At 40.0% G+C, this 22,546-nt stretch overlaps 1 long non-coding RNA gene across 1 annotated transcript in view; it reads left to right on the forward strand.

The window, feature by feature from the left end:
* LOC128779204 (uncharacterized) overlaps positions 1–14,958 on the forward strand; it is a 124,125-nt gene extending 109,167 nt beyond the window's left edge. Inside the window, exon 4 of the long non-coding RNA XR_008425112.1 lies at positions 14,725–14,958. This is a non-coding gene — a long non-coding RNA (uncharacterized lncRNA). The remainder of the gene's footprint in view (positions 1–14,724) is intronic.
* Positions 14,959–22,546: the final 7,588 nt, after the last annotated feature.

The following is a 22,546-nucleotide window of genomic DNA, read 5'->3' on the forward strand; positions in this document are numbered from 1 at the left end:
GAACACAGGGGTGTGTACATCTTTTTGAACTGGTGTTTTTGTTTTTGTTTTTTTCGGATGAATATCCCAAAGTGGAATTGCTGGGTTCTATGGCAGCTCTGTTTTCAATTTTTTGTGGAATCTCCATACTGTTTTTCATAGTGGCTTCAACAATTTACAACTCCACTAACAGTGCACAAGGGTTCCCCCTTTCTCCCCATCCTTGCCAACCCTTGTTGTTTGTTGATTTTTTGCTGATAACTATTCTGACAGGTGTGAGGTATCTCATTGTAATTTTGACTTGCATTTCCCTCATGAGTAGTGATATGGAGCATCTTTTCATGTACCTATTGGCCATCTGTATGTGTTCTTTGGAAAAATGACTACTTAGATCTTCTGCCCATTTTTTAATCAGATTGTTTGCATTTTTTGCTATTGAGTCGTGTGAGTATTTTTCAGTGGACCACAGTTCAGTCTGCACGTGCATTCAAACCCTCGTGTTGTTCAAGTGCCAACTCTGTGCATCGGAATCCACGTCTATAGAAGTCGACTGTAATCACAGCAGATTTTCAGCTACTCAGGAGCTGATTATTTTTAACCACCACATTGTTCAACCATGCCCTGTAAATATTTGTTGAATTAATGCAGCTCTAAAATAAGATATTTCCCATAAATGATTATAGAATGGCTTTCAAGCTGTATGTAACTTTCCTCCCAAGGCTATGCTGGAGGGGCTGCCACTGTCGTGAAGCCAGTGGCTCTGCTGCCTCTGGGTTCTGGGTTTCCTCCCCCTTCCCCTGGTTCAACCAAAGCAACTTTGAATTGTGGGATTCTTGTATAAAATCTCATTTGAAAATGAATTTAAATTCCAAAGTAATGTGTGAAAATCACTGCTCTAATGGAAGTTCCCTTCCACTCTAAATGGTATTACCCTTTGAGAATGACCCTGATTGCTTGCTCCTTCTCCAAACAAGTAGGTTCTATCTGTAAAATATATTTCAAACTGTCTACAGTCCAACTGTCTCCCCAAGGATACCTCTCTTCAATCCATCTTCCACACAGCAATGAGAGTCGTGTTTGTATAATGTAAATGAGACCATAGCATTGCCTTCTAGCACATTTGTCTTCTTTTGCCTCCCCAGGCAGCTAAACCCTTTTCCAGCATAGGGCCATCCCCAGAGGTTCATGCCTTTTCTTGGAACCTCCTGGCTCCAGTCTGCAAGGTTGACTCATCTGTCAGGTCTCAACTGCTGCCTTTCCTCCCCAAAAAGGCCTGCCTAGGCCATCAGATCCATAGTTAGTTAGCAAGCCTCTCAGAGTCTTCCTTCTAGTGCCTGTTTTTTTATTGACTTTATCATAATTTTAATAATATGTGTATCTATACATATATATATGTAGTTTTCTTGTTCAATGTCTAGTCTCTCTGCTAATTATAAGCTCTAAGGTAGGAACTTTTTCTATGTTGTTCAACAGAGCCCAGGAGTGTGCCTGGTGGGTGTAGCAGGCAGTCAGTAAATATTTGTTGCATGAATGCAAGAAGTAATAAGTTCAAATTACAGGAAGTAGAATTTCTTTTTAAATGAAGCAGTTTATCAAGGAAGTATCTGAAGTACCAATTGGTGAAAACCTTAAACTCCGGGAAAGGGGTCATAAGAATTTAAAATCTAAATATTCCATTTTTAAATCCTTGGATTAAATACATTAAGGAAAATAACGTTTCATCACCTCTAACTGTGGACAACTTGGCTCAGCTTACCACTAAATGTGTCATGTTCTCATGAAGCTTTTTTTGTGTCTCAGGCATTGTGTATCTAACACCCAAACCTCTGTGGATTTGACTAGTGACATGGTATGCTTAGGGTTCACATTTGAATTTCTTCATTATCTGTGAAACAGTAAGTAGTAGAAGCTTTTAAATAACTTATTTATGTAGCAGTGATTTATTGACACTACAAATTATACACTCCCTGCTCTAAATCACTGTCACAGGAAGGGTTTGCTGGGTAAGGTGAGACAGATGACACTCATGAATCCTTTTGGATTCTTAAAATCCTCTTCTCAAACTAGGAACCTGATAGGTTGCTACCCACTCAGAACTCTTAGAAAAAAGTTCTCCACTTGCTGAAATACCAGCTTCTCACCTGGCTCTTAAGAGACTCTCACAACTTGGCACTTTCCTCCTTTCCATCTCTGTTTTCTTTTGGTTCTTCTACATGTATCTGTTATTTTAATTCATGTGTAATGAACACACAGAATTTTAGGACTAAAAAGGACTTAATAGCAATGCCATCAAGACTTTTGTTTAATAGACGAAAAAGCTGAGTCCCAGTGAAGTTAACTGACAGACACTTAGTAGACAATCTTTTGTTGACTGAGTAAATTTCCCAAAATTATACTCCTACACAGTGGAGTAGTTGAAATTAGAAAGCAGCCTATCTAGTCTTCAAATTTTGACTATAATCATCATGATGAATAATATGTATTGAGTAATTACTATGTGCCACGCACACACAGAAACAAATTTAATCCTCTGAATAGCCTTAGGGGGAAACTGGGGCACAGCAGAGCATAAGGAATTTGACCTAAACTTCATAGTAAGTGGCTGCATGGGGATTTGACCCCCAAAGCCTGTATGTGTAATTACTAGGTAGTGGTGTCCATATATGTGTAGCCATCTGCATCTCCCAAACCTTGGCACCTTCTGTCATATCATCTCTCCATCTTGAATGTTCTTCATCCAGTTTTTCTCTCTCTTCTTCCACCCAGCATCACAATTCTTCACAGACCGCCTTAACTACCATCTCCTCCATGAAGCGCTTCATAACTTTCTTCAGCTCAGGGCACTGTGTGGGTCTGGATGTTCAGTTATTTCCTTCACAGCAGTTCCGCAGTTCTGAAGGCTGAGAAGTCCAAGATCAAGGTGCTTGCAAGGGCCCTCCTCTCTTGGCTTGCAGGACCTCTCTCTGTGAGCTCAGGTGACCTTTTCTCTATACACCTGGGGACAGGAGATAGCCCCCTCTGTGTCTCTTCCTAAGAGGGTGCTAATCTACCTCGTTTACCCTTGTCTTCTAAAGGCCTTATCTGTAAATGCAGTCACGTTGGGGGTAGGGATTCAACATATGAATTTTAGGAGGGACATAGTTCAGTCCACAGCACAAGGCATGTACTCCTCAGTTGGCCACAATCTCCATAACTCCCTGCCTCCCTGACACTGGCTGGAATCAGGGGCTATCCATCACTACAGACAGGCTGCTGTACCTCTTAGAGCAGAAGTAAGAGGAAGTGAAATCGTTATTGCATATTTGTCTCTATCAAACTTGAGAAAGTACAGTGGAGACTGAGAAGGCCAGGAGTGTCAAGCAAAATGGAAGATACATATTTTGGTGGAAGTAAACAATATTTTTACATGTTTATATGCAAACTGAATGTGACTTTGTCAAAGAATGAAACTTAAGGCACCATTATGAAACAAGCCACAGGAAGGGGCCATGCCTGGTTTGCTTTCTACAGTCAGGTCATCTGCTGGGTCCTGCAGGCATTTGAGTCTGAGATCCCTGTTTAATTCTCTTTCGACCCCTACAATCCTTGCCTCCACAGATGATGCATTGCCAGTCCTCACAATCATGCAGATATGTAGACAATGACATGAAGTAGCAGGTGCCCACAAGCCTCCAATACTGGCAACAAAATCCTAAGCATGCATTGCTTTTCTCTGCTTCTAGAAATTGCTTTAGGTCTGTGGAATTGCTACTCTTTGTGAAACGAATTGCTAACCCATCTTTCTATGCACATTGCAGACACCATTTAATCTGTTTTCCAGCCTCATATACACACTGCAGTGTAACTGATGGAGGCCAAGTCCCTGTGCTGCAGGGGATCAAAGCAGAGCTGGCTAAGCTGGCTCCCCTGTCTGACTCTTCAGCTTAGAAGGAAGCCAGGATATTTGTGTTTGCTCATTTCTTTTCCCAAACAGGAGCTTGTTGCTTGCTGCAATGCAACAAGCTATGAATTCAAAGTAGGATAGCACAGTTTAATGAGTGACGTTCCAGGTGAATGTCCAGTTTTGACCTGTGGCTCCAGAGGGTCTAAAGCCACAGAATGGAGGGACAGAGTACACAGGGGAAACTGGTTCCTGTAGAGCTTCCAGATTTTCCTGTGCCTAAGAAATTCTGAAAATAATAACCTTTCTAGAGGCAAATCAACCCTCTTTTCAAGGTAAATAAAAAGTGATGCTTGTTCCACTATGTGCAAATGCAGTAAGCAACAGTTTCAAAGTGAACAGAATGTGAACATTTTACTCTCCAAGTCCTAGGTTTCCTTTTTATTCTTGGCACATGGTGCACAGCAAACACCTTCTTTGTCTGACTTGATTGGTTGTGAAGGGGCAATGCCAGCTTTGGTGAGGCTGCTGTTGGGTTCTGGGGGCATTTTCCCTTGCCTGGTGTCATTGAGCTTTTGCCACAGCCATAGTGCCATGCCCCCATCTAGTGTGAGAATATTTGTCACAGCCTAAAAGAAAAAGGCACCAGCCAGAATTTTTTGTAACTCAGCTGACACTATGCTGTAGTAACTACTTTTTCTTGCAGGGTTTATGATGCCTATGGGTACCATGGCCATCATCTCAAAGTGAGGTAATTACTGAGCACTTCCATGGAAGTTTATTGAGTGCTTCGCACATTTCCATCTCACTGAACCCTTCACTGAGCTAATGAAGATGGAAACTAGGAGAGTTCATTATTCCCCGAGATTCCAGAGCTCTCAGTGTCGGGCCTGAGACTGACTCAGACCTCATTGTTCATTCACTCATTCATTTCTTTTTTTTCTTTCTTTCTTTATGCTTTTTTTTTAAGTTGTGGAAAAGCTCTTAAAATGAGATATGCCCTTTTAACACATTTTTAAATATACACTATTGTTGACTGTAGAAGTGTTGTACAGCAGATTTCTAGAGCTTATTCATTGTGCTTGTCATTCATTTCATTATATTCAATAAATACTGAGTTGATGATGTCTCTCTAACTCCAAAGCCTCTTCACCTGATCCTGAGATAGTCTTCCTTTTAAGTATTGTTTTAGAGATTCAATCAATGTCAGAGTAATATCTTGGCTTCTATACAACCTGGTGTTGTAAAAATGAGAGCTATTGGACTTGTGGCCAAAAGTCACCCACTATGAAGCAATCTGAACAGGCCAGGCTAGGAGAATTCCCTGTGACATGGAACTGTCGTCTGTCTGTTGGTAATGGCAGGTTATCTGACTGCATGCAGATCAATCTCACACATGCCATTAGGAAATGCCGGCCTGCCCTCTGGAGTCCTTTGTTCCATTTGCAGACTGTGAGAGAGAGGGCAAGGCAAGCAGAAAGAAATGAGATGCTTACGAACTCCATACAGGTTGCTGGTGGATTTTGTTAGGATCTGTTTTGGTTTTCTCTAGCCTGTCTTCCTATTTCAGTGAGCCCCCCACAAAAAAGTGCTTGTTGAAAAAAAAAAAGAGAGAGAGAGAGAGAGAGAGAGAAATTAAGCTAATAAGAACCAGAAAGACATTCTGAAGGTAATAAGATAGAACTTACGCTGGTCTCAAGCCCATTCACTTTCTTTAGCAACAAGAAAATCGAGAGACTTAGGGAACAATAAATTCTTTCTTATTGGTATGTTGCAATCTTAATACTACTTACACATAGATATTTCTTTGAATTTTTTGATGAATAACATATGATACCTTCTAGAAAATCAAATAAAAAATTAATCCTCTGTAGATAAGTGAAAGCAGATCATTTTACAGAAGAAAATCTACCTGATGGAATTACAGTAAATTGACACACACACTTTCATTTAACAATGATTGTATCAGCAAACTCTTTTCCTCTGTAGGCCTGAGACCAATGGTGCACATCAAGACACCAATTACCTGGGTCCTTCCTACATCACAGGGGGAATGGGAAAATGGGCACACAAAAAAGCACTCTTTTATTAGGACACAGTAACCTGCTTGGTTTTGAATAGTGTGCATGTGTCTGCCACTCAGAAAGAAAAGGAGATTTCGCTTCTGAGAAAATTGATTTCAGGTTTTCTGGCAAGTCTTATTAAATTCAGACATTAAGTCCCACAGCCACACTGTGCTTTAAAAAAACATACCAAGTGACATGCCCAACTTTAGATTTTAAAACATCTGTAGTTATCACTGACTTTGTGATCACTGAGCCTGAAGCAAAGTGTAGGAGAAGGTGGTGCAGATCTCTCTGTCAGCAAAGAAATCGAGCCAAGGACTTCCTGTTTGCCCTGAGAGAGGGAGGGATGGTGAGGCTGGAATGAAAAAGAGACCAGACTAGGAAACTAACCCTCAATGAAACTACATGTTTTTCATGAAAAATTTTGAAAAGGGAGGAAAATAAAAATGAAAACACAAATGAAAACATTGTTCAAAATTCACCTTCCGAAGATAACTACAGTTGTCTCATGGGGTTTTTTCCCACCAATCTCTTTACAATGTTCTTTATATTTCCAAGAGGATTTATAAAATCACTTCCACCTTTGTGTTTGTTTCCAAACTGACATATGTAAATTAAAAGGAATTTATAGAAAACAAAGAAACAAAGTGAAAACAGTCCATTGTCCAATCACAGAGAAGTACCAATGGTTTTCACACTGCACCTGACTGCTGTGCGCCCCCGGCCACTCTCCTATGCACCTGTCATGCACTAGCTCGTGTCAGGTGGATAGTCTTGGAGTCAGGTGAACGTAGTTGTTTTCATTTTTTTTTAATTTTAATTTTTATTGTTATTCAATTACAGTTGTGTGCCTTTTCTCCCCATCCCTCCACCCCACCCCAGCCAAAACCCCCTCTCTCCCCTACCTCCACGCTCCCCATTGATTTTGTCCATGTGTCCTTTATACTAGCTCCTATAGACCCCTCTCCCCACTATACCCTCCCCACTCCCCTGTGGAGATTGTTACATTGTTCTTAATTTCAATGTCTCTGGTTATATTTTGTTTGCTTTTTTCTTCTGTTGATTATGTTCCAGTTAAAGGTGAGATCATATGGTATTTGTCCCTCACCGCCTGGCTTATTTCACTTAGTATAATGCTCTCTAGTTCCATCCATGCTGTTGCAAAGGGTAAAAGCTCCTTCTTTCTCTCTGCTGCGTAGAATTCCATTGTGTAAATATACCATACTTTTTGGATAGACTCGTTTGCTGATAGGCACTTAGGTTGCTTCCACTACTTGGCTATTGTAAATTGTGCTGCTATGAACATTGGGGTGCACAGGTTCTTTTGGGTTGGTGTTTCAGGGTTTTTAGGGTATAATCCCAGCAGCGGAATTGCTGGGTCAAAGGGCAGTTCCATTTTTAGTTTTCTGAGGAAATTCCATACTGTTTTCCACAGTGGCCTCACCAGTCTGCATTCCCACCAACAGTGCACTAGGGTTACCTTTTCTCCGCATCCTCTCCAACATTTGTTTGTGGATTTGTTTATGTTGGCCACTCTGACTGGTGTGAGATGGTACCTCATTGTGGTTTTAATTTGCATCTCTCTGATGGCTAGTGATGCTGAGCATCTTTTCATATGTCTCTGGGCCCTCTGTATGTCTTCCTTGGAGAAGTGTCTGTTCAAGTCCTTTGCCCATTTTTAATTGGGTTGTTTGTCTTCCTGGAGTGGAGTTGTGTGAGTTCTTTATATATTTTGGAGATCAGGCCCTTGTCTGAGGGATCATTGGCAAATATGTTTTCCCATACTGTTGGTTCTCTTTGTAATTTGGTGCTGTTTTCTTTAGCCTTGCAGAAGATTTTTATTTTGATGAAGTCCCATTTGTTTATTCTTTCCTTTATGTCCCTTGCTTTAGGGGATGTGTCTGTGAGGATGTTGCTGTGTGGAATGTCTGAGATTTTCCTGCCAATGTTTTCCTCAAGGACTTTTATGGTGTTACAGCTTATATTTAAGTCTTTTATCCATCTTGAGTTTATTTTCGTGTATGGCATAAGTTGGTGATTGAGTTTCATTTTTTTGCACGTAGCTGTCCAGATCTCCCAACACCATCTGTTGAAGAGGCTGTTTTTGCTCCATTTTATGCTCCTGCCTCCTTTGTCAAATATTAATTGTCCGTATAGACTTGAGTTTATTTCTGGGCTCTCTGTTCTGTTCCATTGGTCTATGTGCCTGTTTTTATGCCAGTACCAGGCTGTTTTGATTACAGTGGCCTTGTAATACAGTTTGATATCAGGTATTGTGATTCCTCCTGCTTTGTTCTTCTTTCTCAAAATTGCTGCAGCTATTCAGGGTCGTTTATGGTTCCATATAAATTTCTGAAATGTTTGTTCCATATCTGTGAAATATGTCATGGGTACTCTAATAGGGATTGCACTGAATCTATAATCGCTTTGGGTAGTATGGCCATTTTGATAATGTTGATTCTTCCAATCCATGAACATGGTACATGCTTCCATTTGTTTGTGTCTTCCTTAAATTCTTTATTCAGTGTTGTGTAGTTTTCTGAGTACAGGTCTTTTACCTCCTTCGTTAGGTTTATTCCTAGGTACTTTATTTTTCTTGTTGCTATATCGAATGGGATTTTTTTCCTGATTTCTGTTTCTGCAGTTTTGTTGTTGGTGTACAGGAATGCCTTTGATTTCTGAGTATTGACTTTGTATCCAGCTGTTTTGCCAAATTCATTTATTAGGTCGAGTAGTTTTTTGGTGTAGTCTATCGGATTTCCCATGTACACTATTATGTCATCTGCAAACAGTGACAGTTTCATTTCCTCCTTTCCAATTTGGATGCCTTTTATTGCTTTTTCTTGTCTGATTGCTGTGGCTAGGACTTCCAATACTATGTTGAATAGGAGTGGTGAGACAGGGCATCCTTGTCTTGTTCCTGATCTTAGTGGGAAAGCTTTTAGGTTTTGCCCATTGAGTATGAAGTTGGCTGTAGGTCTCTCATATATGGCCTTTATTATGTGGAGGAATGCTCCCTCTATTCCCACTTTGCTGAGTGTTTTTATCAGAAATGGGTGCTGTACCTTATCAAATGCTTTTTATTTATCTATTGATATGATTATGTGCTTTTTATCTTTTGTTTTGTCTATGTGATATATTACATTTATTGATTTGCGAATATTGTACCATCCTCACATCCCTGGGATGAATTCCACTTAATGATGTATGATCTTGTTAACATATTGCTGGATGCGGTTTGCCAACATTTTATTGAGATTTTAGCATCTGTTCATCAGTGATATTGGCCTGAAGTTTACTTTCTTTGTTTTGTCTCTATCTGATTTTGGGATTAGGATGATGCTGGCTTCATAAAAAGAGTTGGGAGTCTTCCCTCTTTCTGAATTTTTTTGGAATAATCTGTGAAGAATAGGGGTTAGTTCATCCTTAAATACTTTGTAAAATTATCCTGTAAAACCATCTGGTCCAGGGCTTTTGTGTGCTGGGAGCTTTTGATTACTGCTTTAATTTCATTAGCTTTATCCGTCTGTTCAGGCTTTCTACTTCTTCTTCATTCAGTTTTGGAAGATTATATTTTTCTAGAAATGTGTCCTTTTCACCTATGTTTTCATATTTTTCACATATATTTCTTTGTAGTAATTTCTTACAATCCTTTGTATTTCCGTGGTAGCAGCTGTAATACCCCTGTTTCATTTCTCATTGTGTTTATTTGTGTTTTCTCTCTTTTTTTCTTGATGAGTCTGCTTAAAGGCTTTTGCATTTTGTTTATCATTTAAAGGAACCAGCTCCTGGATTTATTGATTCTTAAAATTGTGCTTTTAGTCTCTATGTCATTTAATTCTGCTCTGACCCTGATTATTTCTTTCCTTCTACTTGCTCTGGGCCAATTTTGTTGTTGTTTCTTGAGTTCTTGCAGGCATAGTATTAGGTTGTTTATTTGAAATGTTTCTATGTTTTTTAGGTAGGCCTGTATCACTATGAACTTCCCTCTCAAGACTGCCTTTATTGTGTCCCATAAGTTTTGGATTGTTGTGAGTTCATTGGTGTCCAGAAGCTTTTTGATTTCTTCCTTGATCTCATTCTTAACCTATTCATTGTTTAAAAACATGCTATTCAATCTCCATTAGTTTGAGTTTTTTGGATTTTTTCCTTGAGGTTGGTTTCTAGTTTTAGTCCCTTTTGGTCAGAGAAAATGCTTGATATGATTTCAATTTTCTTGAATTTTGTTGAGGCTTGTTTTGTGTCCTATCATGTGGTCTGTCTTTGAAAATGTTCCATGTCCATTTGAAAAGAATGTGTATGTTGCTTCTTTGGGATGAAAGGCTGTTATATAAGTTAAGTCCATTAGATCTAGGACATTGTTCCATGCTTCAATATCTTTGTTGATATTTTGTTCACAAGATCTATCCATTTTTGACAATGGGGTGTTAAAATCCCCTACTGTAATTGTGTTTCTGTCAATATCTTTTTTGAAGTCCTCCAAGATTTTCCTTATATATTTGAGTGCTCCTATATTTACATATAGGGTGCATATATATTTACATGTTTATGTCTTTTTGATGGATTCTTCCCTTGAGTATTATGAAGTGACCTTCTCTTTTTTGGGGCCTTTTTTTGAAGTCTCTACTGTCTGATATGAGTATTACTACCCCAGCTTTTTTTCCCTGTCCATTTATTTGGAAAGTTTGTTTCCAGCCCTTCACTTTCAGTCTGTGTAGGTTTTTTGTTCTGAGGTGGGTCTCTTGTAGGCAACATATGTGTGGGTCATGATTTCTTCTCCATTCAGGTACTCTATGTCTTTTGATTGGAGCATTTAATCCATTTACATTTAAGGCTGTTATTGATAGGTACTTATTCATTGACATCTTTTCATACCTGTATTCCTCTCTCTCTGACTGTTTTTTTTCTTGTTCTTAAAGCAGACCCTTTCACATCTCTTGCAGTGCTTGTTTGCTGGAGGTGTATTCTTTGAGGCTTCCTTTATCTGGGAAGCTCCTTATTTGGCCTTCCATTTTTTTTAATCAATTTTAATTTTTTATTATTTTTTAATATATTTATTGATTATGCTATTACAGTTGTCCCATTTCCCCCCCTCACTCCACTCCATCCTGCCCACCCCCTCCCTCCCACATTCCCACCCTATAGTTCATGTCCATGGGTCATACTTATAACTTCTTTGGCTTCTACATTTCCTACACTATTCTTACCCTCCCCCTGTCTATTTTCCACCTATCATTTATGCTACTTATTCTCTGTACCTTCCCCTCTCTCTCACCCTCCCAATCCCCTATTGACAACCCTCCATGTGATCTCCATTTCTGTGGTTCTGTTCCTGTTCTAGTTGTTTGCTTAGTTTTCTTTTGTTTTTGTTTTAGGTGTGGTTGTTAATAACTGTGAGTCTGCTGTCATTTTTACTGTTCCTATTTTTGATCTTCCTTTTCTTAGGTAAGTCCCTTTAACATTTCATATAATAATGGCTTGATGATGATGAACTCCTTTAACTTGACCTTATCTGAGAAGCACTTTATCTGCTCTTCCATTCTAAATGATAGCTTTGCTGGATACAGTAATCTTGGATGTAGGCCCTTGCCTTTCATGATTTGGAATACTTCTTGCCAGCCCCTTCTTGCCTGTAAGGTCTCTTTGGAGAAATCAGCTGACAGTCTTATGGGAACTCCTTTGGAGGTAACCGTGTTCTTTTCTCTTGCTCCTTCTAAGATTCTCTCCTTCTCTTTAATCTTAGGTAATGTAATGATGATGTGCCTTGGTGTGTTCCTCCTTGGGTCCAGCTTCTTTGGGACTCTCTGAGCTTCCTGGACTTCCTGGAAGTCTATTTCCTTTGCCAGACTGGGGAAGTTCTCCTTCATTATTTCTTCAAATAAGTTTTCCATTTTTTGTTCTTCCTCTTCTCCTTCTGGCACCCCTATAATTCGGATGTTGGAACGTTTCAAGATGTCCTGGAGGTTCCTAAGCCTCTCCTCATTTTTCTGAATTCTTGTTTCTTCATTCTTTTCTGGTGGGATGTTTCTTTCTTCCTTCTGGTCCACACCGTTGATTTGAGTCCCAGTTTCCTTCGCATCACTATTGTTTCCCTGTGCATTTTCCTTTGTTTCTCTTAGCATAGCCTTCGTTTTTTCATCTAATTTTCAACCAAATTCAACCAATTCTGTGAGCATCCTTATTACCAGCATTTTGAACTGTATATCTGATAGGTTGGCTATCTGTTCGCTGCTTAGTTGAATTATTTCTGGAGCTTTGAGGTGTTCTATCATTTGGGCCATTTTTTTTTTTCTTGGCATGTCTGTTACTTAAAGGGGCGGAGCCTTTGGTGTTCACCAGGGCGGGGTAATGCTGGTCGCTGCACTGTGATGCTGTATGTGGGGAAGGGGCCAAGAGGGAGCCATGGCGCCTGCTCCACTCTCCACCGGATTTCAGTCACTCCCTCTGCTACCCACAATCAAATTGGGCCCCTCTGGTGCTGGTTCCCGAGTGGGCGGGCCTGTGCACACTGTAGGCCCCTGTGGGGCTCTCCAATGACCTCTCCTGTGAGACTGGAAGTGTCTCCTGCTGCCGCCCCCAACCTCCACAGGTGTTTTCAATCAGAGGTTTCAGGCTTTATCTCCCTGCGCTGGAGCCCTGGGTTGCGCAGTCTGTTTCGATCCCCGCCGTTCCTCCCGGTTTATCTGTGTGCGAATGTGGGGCCCTGGGGTGCTACCCACTGCTCTGCCTGCCCCGTTCTCCACCACTCTGAGTCCGGCCCTCTCGGTTTATCTGTGCGTGAATGTGGGGTCGCAGGGTCTGCTCGAGTTCGGACTGCCTGCCCTGTTCGTCCCACACTCCGCCAGTCTCGGTCCCGCCAAGGCAATGTGAGTCCTCTCTGCCCCTCCTATCGGTCTGGATGAATGTTTATTTTTTATCTCCTTGGTGTGGGACTTCCTTGCCGTTTGATTTTCTGTCAGTTCTGGTTGTGTGAGGAGGTGCAGTGTGTCTACCTAGGCCTCTATCTTGGTTCTCCGTGGCCTTCCATTTTAAATGAGAGCCTTGCTGTGTAGTCTTGGTTGTAGGCCTTTGGTTTTCATTACTTGGAATATTCCTTGTCTATCTCTTTTGGCTTGTAGCTTTTCCATTGAGAAATCAGCTGCTAGTCTTATTGGGGCTGCCTTGTATGTTACTTCCTGTTTCTCCCTTTCTGCCTTTAAGATTCTCTCTTTGTCTTAGAATTTTGCCATTTTAATTATGATATGTCTTGAAGTGGGCGTCTTTGGGTTCCTCTTGATTGGGACTCTCTGTTTTTCCTGGATTTGTGTGACTTTTTCTCTCATCCAATTAGGGAAGTTTTCCATCATTACTTTTTCAAACAAGTTTTCGATCCCTTGCTCTTCTTCTTCTCCTTCTGGTATTCCTATTATACGGATATTGTTATGTTTCATGTTGTCCTGCATTTCCCTTATTGCCTCTTCATTCTTTCTGAGCCTCTTTTCCTTTTCTTGCTCTTTCTGGGAGTTTTTTCTACCTTATCCTCCAGGTTGCTTATCCAATCATCTGCTTCATCTAGCTTGCTTTTGATTCCTTCTACTGTGTTCTTCAACTCAGAAATTGTATTCTTCATTTCCTCTTGGCCCTTGTTGATAGTTTCTATTTCCTTTTTCATGTTGATATAGTTTGCAGTGATTTCTTTGTTGTTTCCCATAGTTTTGGTAATTCTCAATGAGCTCATTGAACTTCCTTATAACCATTGCTTTGAACTCAATATCTGATCATTGACTTGCCTCTATTTCATTTAGCATTTATTCTGAGGCTTCATCCTTCCCTTTCATTTGGGGTTTGTTTCTTTGTCTTCCCATGGTTTGTCAGACTCTTCTTGTTAGCCTCTGCTTCTTAAATTGATCTGTTCTGACTCCTTGGCTTTATGGTGTGAACTTCTGTGGCAGAAGACCTGTGAGATTCAGTGGTGTGGTCTCCTTTATCTCCTGAGCTTCCTGGTCTTGGGGTGTTGTTTATGTTGACTCTCTGGATGTCTTTGGGTTTTAATTGTTATTGAGTCTTTCTTTGGTGGGTCCTTCCCTCCAGCTGGTTAACTGAGGGTCACTCAGTCAACCATGTCTTGTGTTCTGTTGTTCAGGGGCAGACAGGGTGTATTGTAGCTGGCTCTTCTGTCTGTACAAGGTTTTGAGGTTTCTCTCTCCTTATTTTTTAGTTGTTTGTTCTGGTAATATCTCCACCATTTATCTGTATTTCCAGATCAGTCCTGGGTGGAGGTTAGTGTGGCTTCCACTCCCTCCTTCACCATCTTCCATTGTTATCTGTTGGTTGTTCCTTTGTTGGTGGGTTTCCTCTTCTAGCAGGTATACTGGTGTTTATAACTCCCCCCTATTTATGTGATTTTTCAATGTCCTCTACTGTTTTGTCCTCCAACCTCCATATATGTTGGGATACCATTGGCTGTTCACTCTCTTCCTTAGAAGATCGGTTAGGTGTTCCACCCATGCTCAGCGGGAAGTGGATTCCGCTCCCACCTATCTTGCCACCATCTTCTCTCTATTGTTTTATTTTAATGCCAGTTGAAATACTGGTTCTACTTTATTCTCTTAAAAAAAAAAAAACAAAAAACCTTTGCCTGAGTCATACATAGTATTTGCTGAAGAACACCATGATGTTTTAACATAACAGGCATTTCTATCTTATTTGTTAAGAATTAAGTAAAGTTATTGAAGATTTATATGTAAAAACATGTAATCACTATTCTGAATGTGGAATGAAATCTGAAAGCATTCATTTGTGTGTTTGTTATCCCTACAGAAGGCATTCCATCCTCCCAGAAGAAGATGGATGGCCATGGTTGGATCCACGCTTTGAAGGACTCAGGATGCACACAGGACACACAAGAGTCCCAGCCTGAAGCCTTGCTGTGCTTTGCATGTGTGGTTTTCTTTGTATGTGTTTTGTTTGTCTGTATGCTTCCTTGTTTATTTTGTATGTAAGATTATATATTCTTTTTTTAAATTTTTATTGTTATTCAATTACAGTTGTATGCCTTTTCTCCCCATCCCTCCACCCCACCCCAGCTGAACCCACCTCCCTCCCCCACCTCCACCCTCCCCCTTGACATATATAATCCCTTTTATACCTTGAAATCATTCCCAGGAGAGAAAATGAAGTTTATATTGCCATGTTTGATGGTAAAAAAACAAAAACAGTCCATGCTCCTCTTCATCTCCTCTGTGGTTGGTCAGTAAGGAGGTATAATTTGTCTGTATCTGTGACTGCCGTGCTGTATTCAGATTGAACAAATCTTTTTTTTTTTCAACAACTGTTATATGTCTAGCACCATGTTCTCATTTATTCTATCTCAATGTGACAATAACTTCACAAGATGAGTATTTTTATCATCATTTTATGTTAAGGAAGTTAAGATTTATTTTGTCAAAACAACCAGCACTGAGATTAATGTTATTTGTTCAAAGCCACACAACAAAACATATTCGATGCAGGTATTTCAGATCTATGGTGTTTACTCTTTCAACTCTTTTCCTTCTGATCCCCAAAATTCTGAGCAGTTGAAAGGATCACGGATGACATCTATAATGAACCTCAAAGACATTGTACTGAGCAAAAGAATCCAGACACAAAAAAGTACCTGTTGTGTGAATCATGTACATGAAATATGAACACAGGCTGAACTTCTCTGTGTAGACAGAAAGCAGGCAGTGGTTGACAGCTGTGGGAAGGTATGTGGGGAAGTGGAGGGAAACAACTGGAAGGGAAACAAGGGACTTTTCCACAGAGGATGGAAATGCTCCTCATTTGGTGACATGGATATATTCAATGGCCAAAACTCATTGCACTGAACACTTATAATCTGTTGATTTCATCATATTATCCTTTTTCAATTTTTAAAAAAGAACATCATGTTTAAATGACTTAACATGCAGCATCAGGTACTTCTACTTCCCCAGTAATCTTCATTTTTAACATACAAGAATTTCTACTTTGGAGTAGAAAACACAAAATAATACACTTAATGTCAATAATCTGTTTGAATACAACCTTGGCTGGAGCCACTGTTTTAGTCAATGAAAAGATTCAGGAAAAATGTGGGCTATTCGACACAATCTCCAGAGATTTTAAATTTCACTTAGAATCTGTGTTCAAGTAATAATGATGATATTAATGATATTAAACCTTTACTGAACACATTCTAAGCACTAGTCATGGAGTTAAATGCTTCACTACCTTTTCCCAGTTCATCCACACTGCAAATCAGTGGGATGGGTAATCATTGCCTAGTTCAGTGTGTAAGACGGAATTAATAAGAAAATGGAAGGAAATTAACAACATTGTTGAATGGCTAACATTAACTTTTGTTTCTTTCTACTCTTGCATTTTCTGGGTGTTTTGTACTGAGTATGGGTTGCTTTGTAAGTAATAAATACATTCTAAAATAAACAAAATATAATTTTGGAATTGAACTCCAAAATATCTTGGAAATTAGAAAAAGAAGTCTGGTTTAGACAATGTAGTCTATTTCAGTGCAGTTGACTAAAACTACATTTTAGCCTCAGAAAACTCAGTATATACACAAATTTATCTTCTGGCTTGAAGGAAAATATTTAACAGCATTCTTATTATGTAAAATTAGAATTGAAGGATTAAGCCATTGACTATAATATCCAAGCCTATTTGACCTTTTCCTCTCAGGTCTGATGTTTTGTGCCTAAAACTTGATTGAATCTGATTAATAGGTATCATGATAGCATACCATGTCCCTGAAGGATAAAATTAATAATTTTGCAATAGAATTCCTTTAGTTGATATTAATGGCTGAAGATTAAATACACTGAGGCTACTCCCAACACTTCCCATGGTCAAAGTTTTACAAGCAAGAAAGTCAGTCAAGCATCTGGAGCAGGTATCAAATCCAACAGTTGCCCCCGACATAATGGTTTTAGAGTTAGTGAAAGTTTGTTTCCTAGAAGAACGATTTACAGATTGTTAAAACATTAAAAATTTTAAAACTAAATCACACCCACAAGCCCTACCGTTCTTCCCTTCTCATCCTTCTCAGGCATTTAGTCACCTACCCAGTCAACCTAATCCACTCAAGTTTTGGTCACTATACACCAAACACTATAGAGGAAAACATCAAAGTAGCATCTACAAACCCAACATTTCTGATTCCCATCATTCCAGTTATTTTTAGTCATCCAAATTTTTCTATTTTTGCCTTCCTCTGGTATGCTACTGCTCCTTGAGAAAACCACAAATTGTCTTCAGTTATTTACTCACCCTACTTCCTGTGTGTATCTCTCTGCACCTTCTGAATGTGTCCTCTTTGGCTGGAATACTTTCTCCAAGAGTGATTTCACTAATCAACAAAAGAATAAAGCAAACAAAATATAACCAGAGGCATTAAAGTTAAGAGCAATCTAACAATAACCAGAGGGGACTGGGGAGGGGATAGTGGGGAGAGGGGTTTTCAGGAACTACCATAAAGGATACATGGACAAAACCAAGGGGGAGGGTGGAGGCGGGGGAGGGAGGTGGGTTTGGCTATAGTGGCGTGGAGGGGTGGGGAGAAAATGCAGACAACTGTAATTGAACAACAATAAAAAATGTTTAATTATAAAGAAAAAAAGGCAGTCTTTGTGTGACTTTTTCGGAGACAATTGTATGCTTGAGAATATCTTGACTGCATTTAAAAACCTAACCAGACAAAAACATTCTAGGTTCAAATTTATTTTTTTCTTCAACATGTTGAAAATATTAGCTTAGTCTCACATAACATGAAGAATGCTGAGAAGTCTAATACCAATTTGCTTTTTGATCCTTTGTCCCAGTAATCTTCTCTTGGACACTGATACTCTTAAATTTTATAATATAATATTACAAAATGTGGATTTTCTCTGATCTATTCTATTGATGCTTTCTACGTCCTTTCATTTTGTGGTCTTCCTTCTTTCTTTAATTATAGGAAATTCTTAATCATTATGTCATCAACTATTTTCTTTCCTGTATTTATTGCATTCTCTTTTTCTGAAGCTTCTTCTATCCTCCCTCTCTCTTTATGTTTTTTTATTTTGCTCTTCTTTATTCATACTTGATGCCTCTGGGAGAATTCCATTATATGCTTTTCCATCTTACCAGCTCATTTTTGAGCTATATGCATTCTGATATTCAATCCATCTATCAGATTCTTATTGTAATGATAACTGGTAATTACCTTTTCCTTATAACTCTTTGTTCCAGCTTCAAATTTCCACTCTCCTCCTGAAGAATGTTTCTTTTGTATACTTTAAATTAATTATTTGTGCTTCACCTTATATTGGTTCTCCAAACAAATTCTGAAATTTTTTTATATTTCTCTGAGCTCATGTCACTACAGGCTTGTCACCTCTCTTGGGTGGTCACCAGGACCTGCTGTAATCTGTCCTCCCACCCCTGCTGGGCTCTCATTCCCATGGGTGTCACCCATCCCCTGGCTCCAGTACTGGGCTGTGATTCCTGTTTCCTTCCCCCAAGTGGTGATCAGGATGCCCTTCTTGGGTTAATTTGTGGAGAGAAAAGAGTTCACTTAAGAGCTCTCCCTCTGCTTCTCCTCTGCTGTGGCTCCCCCTGCAATGTGGCCTGCAATTTCCTCACATACCAGCCTACTCAGATGTCCCAGTGTGAGGATCTGATAGTCTTTAAGTTATCAGTCAAGTCCTTTAATTTCTCTTTCACCCTGGAACATTCCCAGACTGAGTTCTTGGAGGGAGCCACTAACCATATTTGCTTGCAATCTTGCAAATCTAATTTTTTTTAATTATTGATTTTAGAGAGAGAGATGAAATGAGGGAGATGGAGGGAGAGAGAGAAAAAAAAACATCAATTTGTTCCACTTATTGATGCATTCATTAATGGATTCTTGTATGTACCCTGACCAGGCACATTGGGACAACATTCTAACCAACTGAGTTACCCAGCCAGGATTGCAAAATCTCACTTTTTGTGCAGTATCAAAGTGTTACAAATTTTAAAGCTAAATCACAGCCACCAGCTAATCCCATTCTTCCCCCTTTGTTCCCTTCCTTTTTAGTATGATACGCTCCTAAAATTGGCATGTCATTCCCATGTGTGTTTTGTACTTTTACTTCATACTGTCTAATGAACTCATAAAAAGTCTGGAGGCTTTGCTTGAAATAAATATTAAAGATTTATTCAAGGGTCTTCAAGTTTGCAAAGTGGGAACACAGCGAGGCAAAACCCAGATGTGTTTCAAAGAAGAACGTAAGAGTTCTCAGAGTAGGAAGTACATTTTTGAGAAGTAACAGTCTTGCATTGTTAATCTGAAGATTGATCCAGAACAGGTATCAGTCAAATGGAGTCTGGATGATGGATGCCAGGTGGTCTGAAAGATGAATGCCCCACTGTCTAGTCACATCTGGTGGTCTGGATGGTGGATATTATGTGGTCTGGATACACAGTCCTTCACAGGGTAATCAGACGGTTGTCTGGAGGTACTCATGCACCAGGCATTGGAACAGGACTGGAAAGTTCAAAATTTAACTTCCCAGGTTAGGGAGAACAAAAATAGAATTTTTTCATGCCTCAAACCTCATGATGTTAAGAATTTTAGCATCTTGGTTAAAGTAACTATATTTTATATATTCCCTATCTTTTATCTTCCTTTAATATGAACACTTCACTAAGCAGTTAGTACTATTTTGTGTTTTATATATATATTTATTGACTATGCTATTACAGTTGTCCCATTTCCGCCCCTTCACTCAACTCCATCCTGCCCATCCCCTCCCTCCCACATTCCGTCCCTATAGTTCATGTCCATGGGTCATACTTATAAGTTCTTTGGCTTCTACATTTCCTACACTATTCTTACCCTCCCCCTGTCTATTTTCCACCTATCATCTATGCTACTTATTCTCTGTACCTTTCCCCCCCTCCCCCTCCCACTCCCCTATTGACATCCCTCCATGTGATCTCCATCTCTATGGTTCTGTTCCTGTTCTAGTTGTTTGCCTACTTTGCTCTTGTTTTTGTTTTCAGTGTGGTCGTTAATAACTGTGAGTTTGCTGTCATTTTTATTGTTCATATTTTTATCTTCTTTTTCTTAGATAAGTCCCTTTAACATTTCATATAATAAGGGCTTGGTGATGATGAACTCCTTGAACTTGACCTTATCTGAGAAGCACTTTATCTGCCCTTCCATTCTAAATGATAGCTTTGCTGGATACAGTAATCTTGGATGTAGGCCCTTGCCTTTCATGACTTGGAATACTTCTTGCCAGCCCCTTCTTGCCTGTAAGGTCTCTTTGGAGAAATCAGCTGACAGTCTTATGGGAACTCCTTTGGAGGTAACTGTCTCCTTTTCTCTTGCTGCTTCTAAGATTCTCTCCTTCTCTTTAATCTTAAGTAATGTAATGATGATGTGCCTTGGTGTGTTCCTCCTTGGGTCCAGCTTCTTTGGGACTCTCTGAGCTTCCTGGACTTCCTGGAAGTCTATTTCCTTGGCCAGACTGGGGAAGTTCTCCTTCATTATTTCTTCAAATAAGCTTTCCATTTTTTGTTCTTCCTCTTCTCCTTCTGGCACCCCTATAATTCGGATGTTGGAACATTTCAAGATGTCCTGGAGGTTCCTAAGCCTCTCCTCATTTTTCCGAATTCTTGTTTCTTCATTCCTTTCTGGTTGGATGTTTCTTTCTTCCTTCTGGTCCACACCATTGATTTGAGTCCCAGTTTCCTTCGCATCACTATTGGTTCCCTGCACATTTTCCTTTGTTTCTCTTAGCATAGCCTTCGTTTTTTCATCTAGTTTTAGAACATAATCAACCAATTCCGTGAGCGTCTTAATATCCAGTGTATTGAACTGTGCATCCAATAGGTTGGATATCTCTTCCTTGCTTAGTTGTATTTTTTCTGGAGCTTTGAAGTGTTCTGTCATTTGGGCCTTTTTTTTTTTTTTTTTTTTTTTTGTCTTGGCGCATGTGTTACTTAAAGGGGCGAGCCTTAGGTGTTCCTTGGGGCGGGGTAACGCTGGTCGCTCCGCTGTGACACTGTATGTGGGGGAGGGGCCGAGAGAGAGCAATGGCGCCTGCTCCACTCTCCGCCAGATTTCAGTCACTCCCTCTTCCACCCACAATCAAATTGGACCTCTCTGGTGCTGGTTCCTGAGTGGGTGGGCTTGTGCACACTCTAGGCCCCTGTGGGTCTCTCCAATGACCTCTCCTGTGAGGCTGGGAGTCTCTCCTGCTGCCACCCCAACCCCCATGGGTGTTTTCACTCAGAGGTTTGAGGCTTTATTTCCCCGAGCTGGAGCCCTGGGTTGCGCGGTCTGCTTCGCTCCCCTCCGTTAGTCCCGGTTTATCTGTGTGCGAGTGTAGGGCCGTGGGGTGCTACCCACCGCTCTGCCTGCCCCATCCTCTGCCACTCTGAGTCCGGCCCTCTCGGTTTATCTGTGCGCAAATGTGGGGCCGCAGGGTCTGCTAGTGGTCAGACTGCCTCCTCCATTCATCCCACACTCTGCCAGTCTCGGTCCCGCCCTGGCGACACAAGTCCTCTCCACCCCGGTGCCTGTCTGAATGGATGTTTCTTTTTTATCTACTTGGTGTCGGACTTCCTTGCCGTTCGATTTTCTGTCAGTTCTGGTTGTGTGAGGAGGCGCAGTGTGTCTACCTACGCCGCCATCTTGGTTCTCCCCTATTTTGTGTTTTTTTAAATTTACATAAAGTGTATCATACCATAATATAAGATCAATTTAAAATATTTTATATTAATCTTTATTAAATTGACTCCAAAAGCAAAAGAACTTGGGACAATTGTAAGCCAAAGATATAACCCTTAATAAAAGAACAAGTACAAATTCAGAACCAAACAAAAACGAAAATGCAGTCATGCTTAGTAAGGTTTAGTATAGTTGCTGTGTTTGAGAATTAAAAAGTGATCTGACTAAAAGATCATTACATCTTTTAATGTTTTTGGAAAAAGACTCTCTGGGGGGAATTACCTTTTGATGATGTGTTACCTACTTAAATGCAAAGTCACTTGACCTTCCATTGATTACAGCATGATAAGGCTGCCCGGGCAAGGAGAGCCATTTAAGGCAGGAACCTGGAACCAGAGTGAAACAAAAGGAAAAAACATATCCAGGAGGTAACCTAATGTGCTTTGTTTGGAGAATTAGTTTAAGGCATCCCGTGTCTTTACAGTAATACAGCTACAGTATAACTTGGCTGTCCACACACCGTGAAATGATTTTAAAATTTGTAGCCATGATTTGAAATAGGAAGAGGCATTCCTCCCATGTTGCATGGCCAGAGTGCTGGCTGGGTTGACTAGCATGTCCCAGCGGTTAATGAAACAGTCGCTGTTATTTCAGGATTCCATTGGCTGTCTGGAGTCTCTACTGCTGGTTTAAAGAACGAAAATATCTGGTTTGCAACACCATATAAATAATATTATTCTACAATAAAACATTGCTTTCTAAATCTATTGCAGTGTATGTTTTTTAATCACTTAGAAAATTATGTATCTGGTGTGGGAAAGCTACAATTTTTCAAGGGCCTTTTTGTTGTTGTATAGTGAAATGAACTTGAAGGAGATTCAACTTCAGATATAGTGAAAGAGG

This window comes from Desmodus rotundus, chromosome 9 (assembly GCF_022682495.2).
Source record: "Desmodus rotundus isolate HL8 chromosome 9, HLdesRot8A.1, whole genome shotgun sequence".
NCBI lineage: Eukaryota > Metazoa > Chordata > Mammalia > Chiroptera > Phyllostomidae > Desmodus > Desmodus rotundus.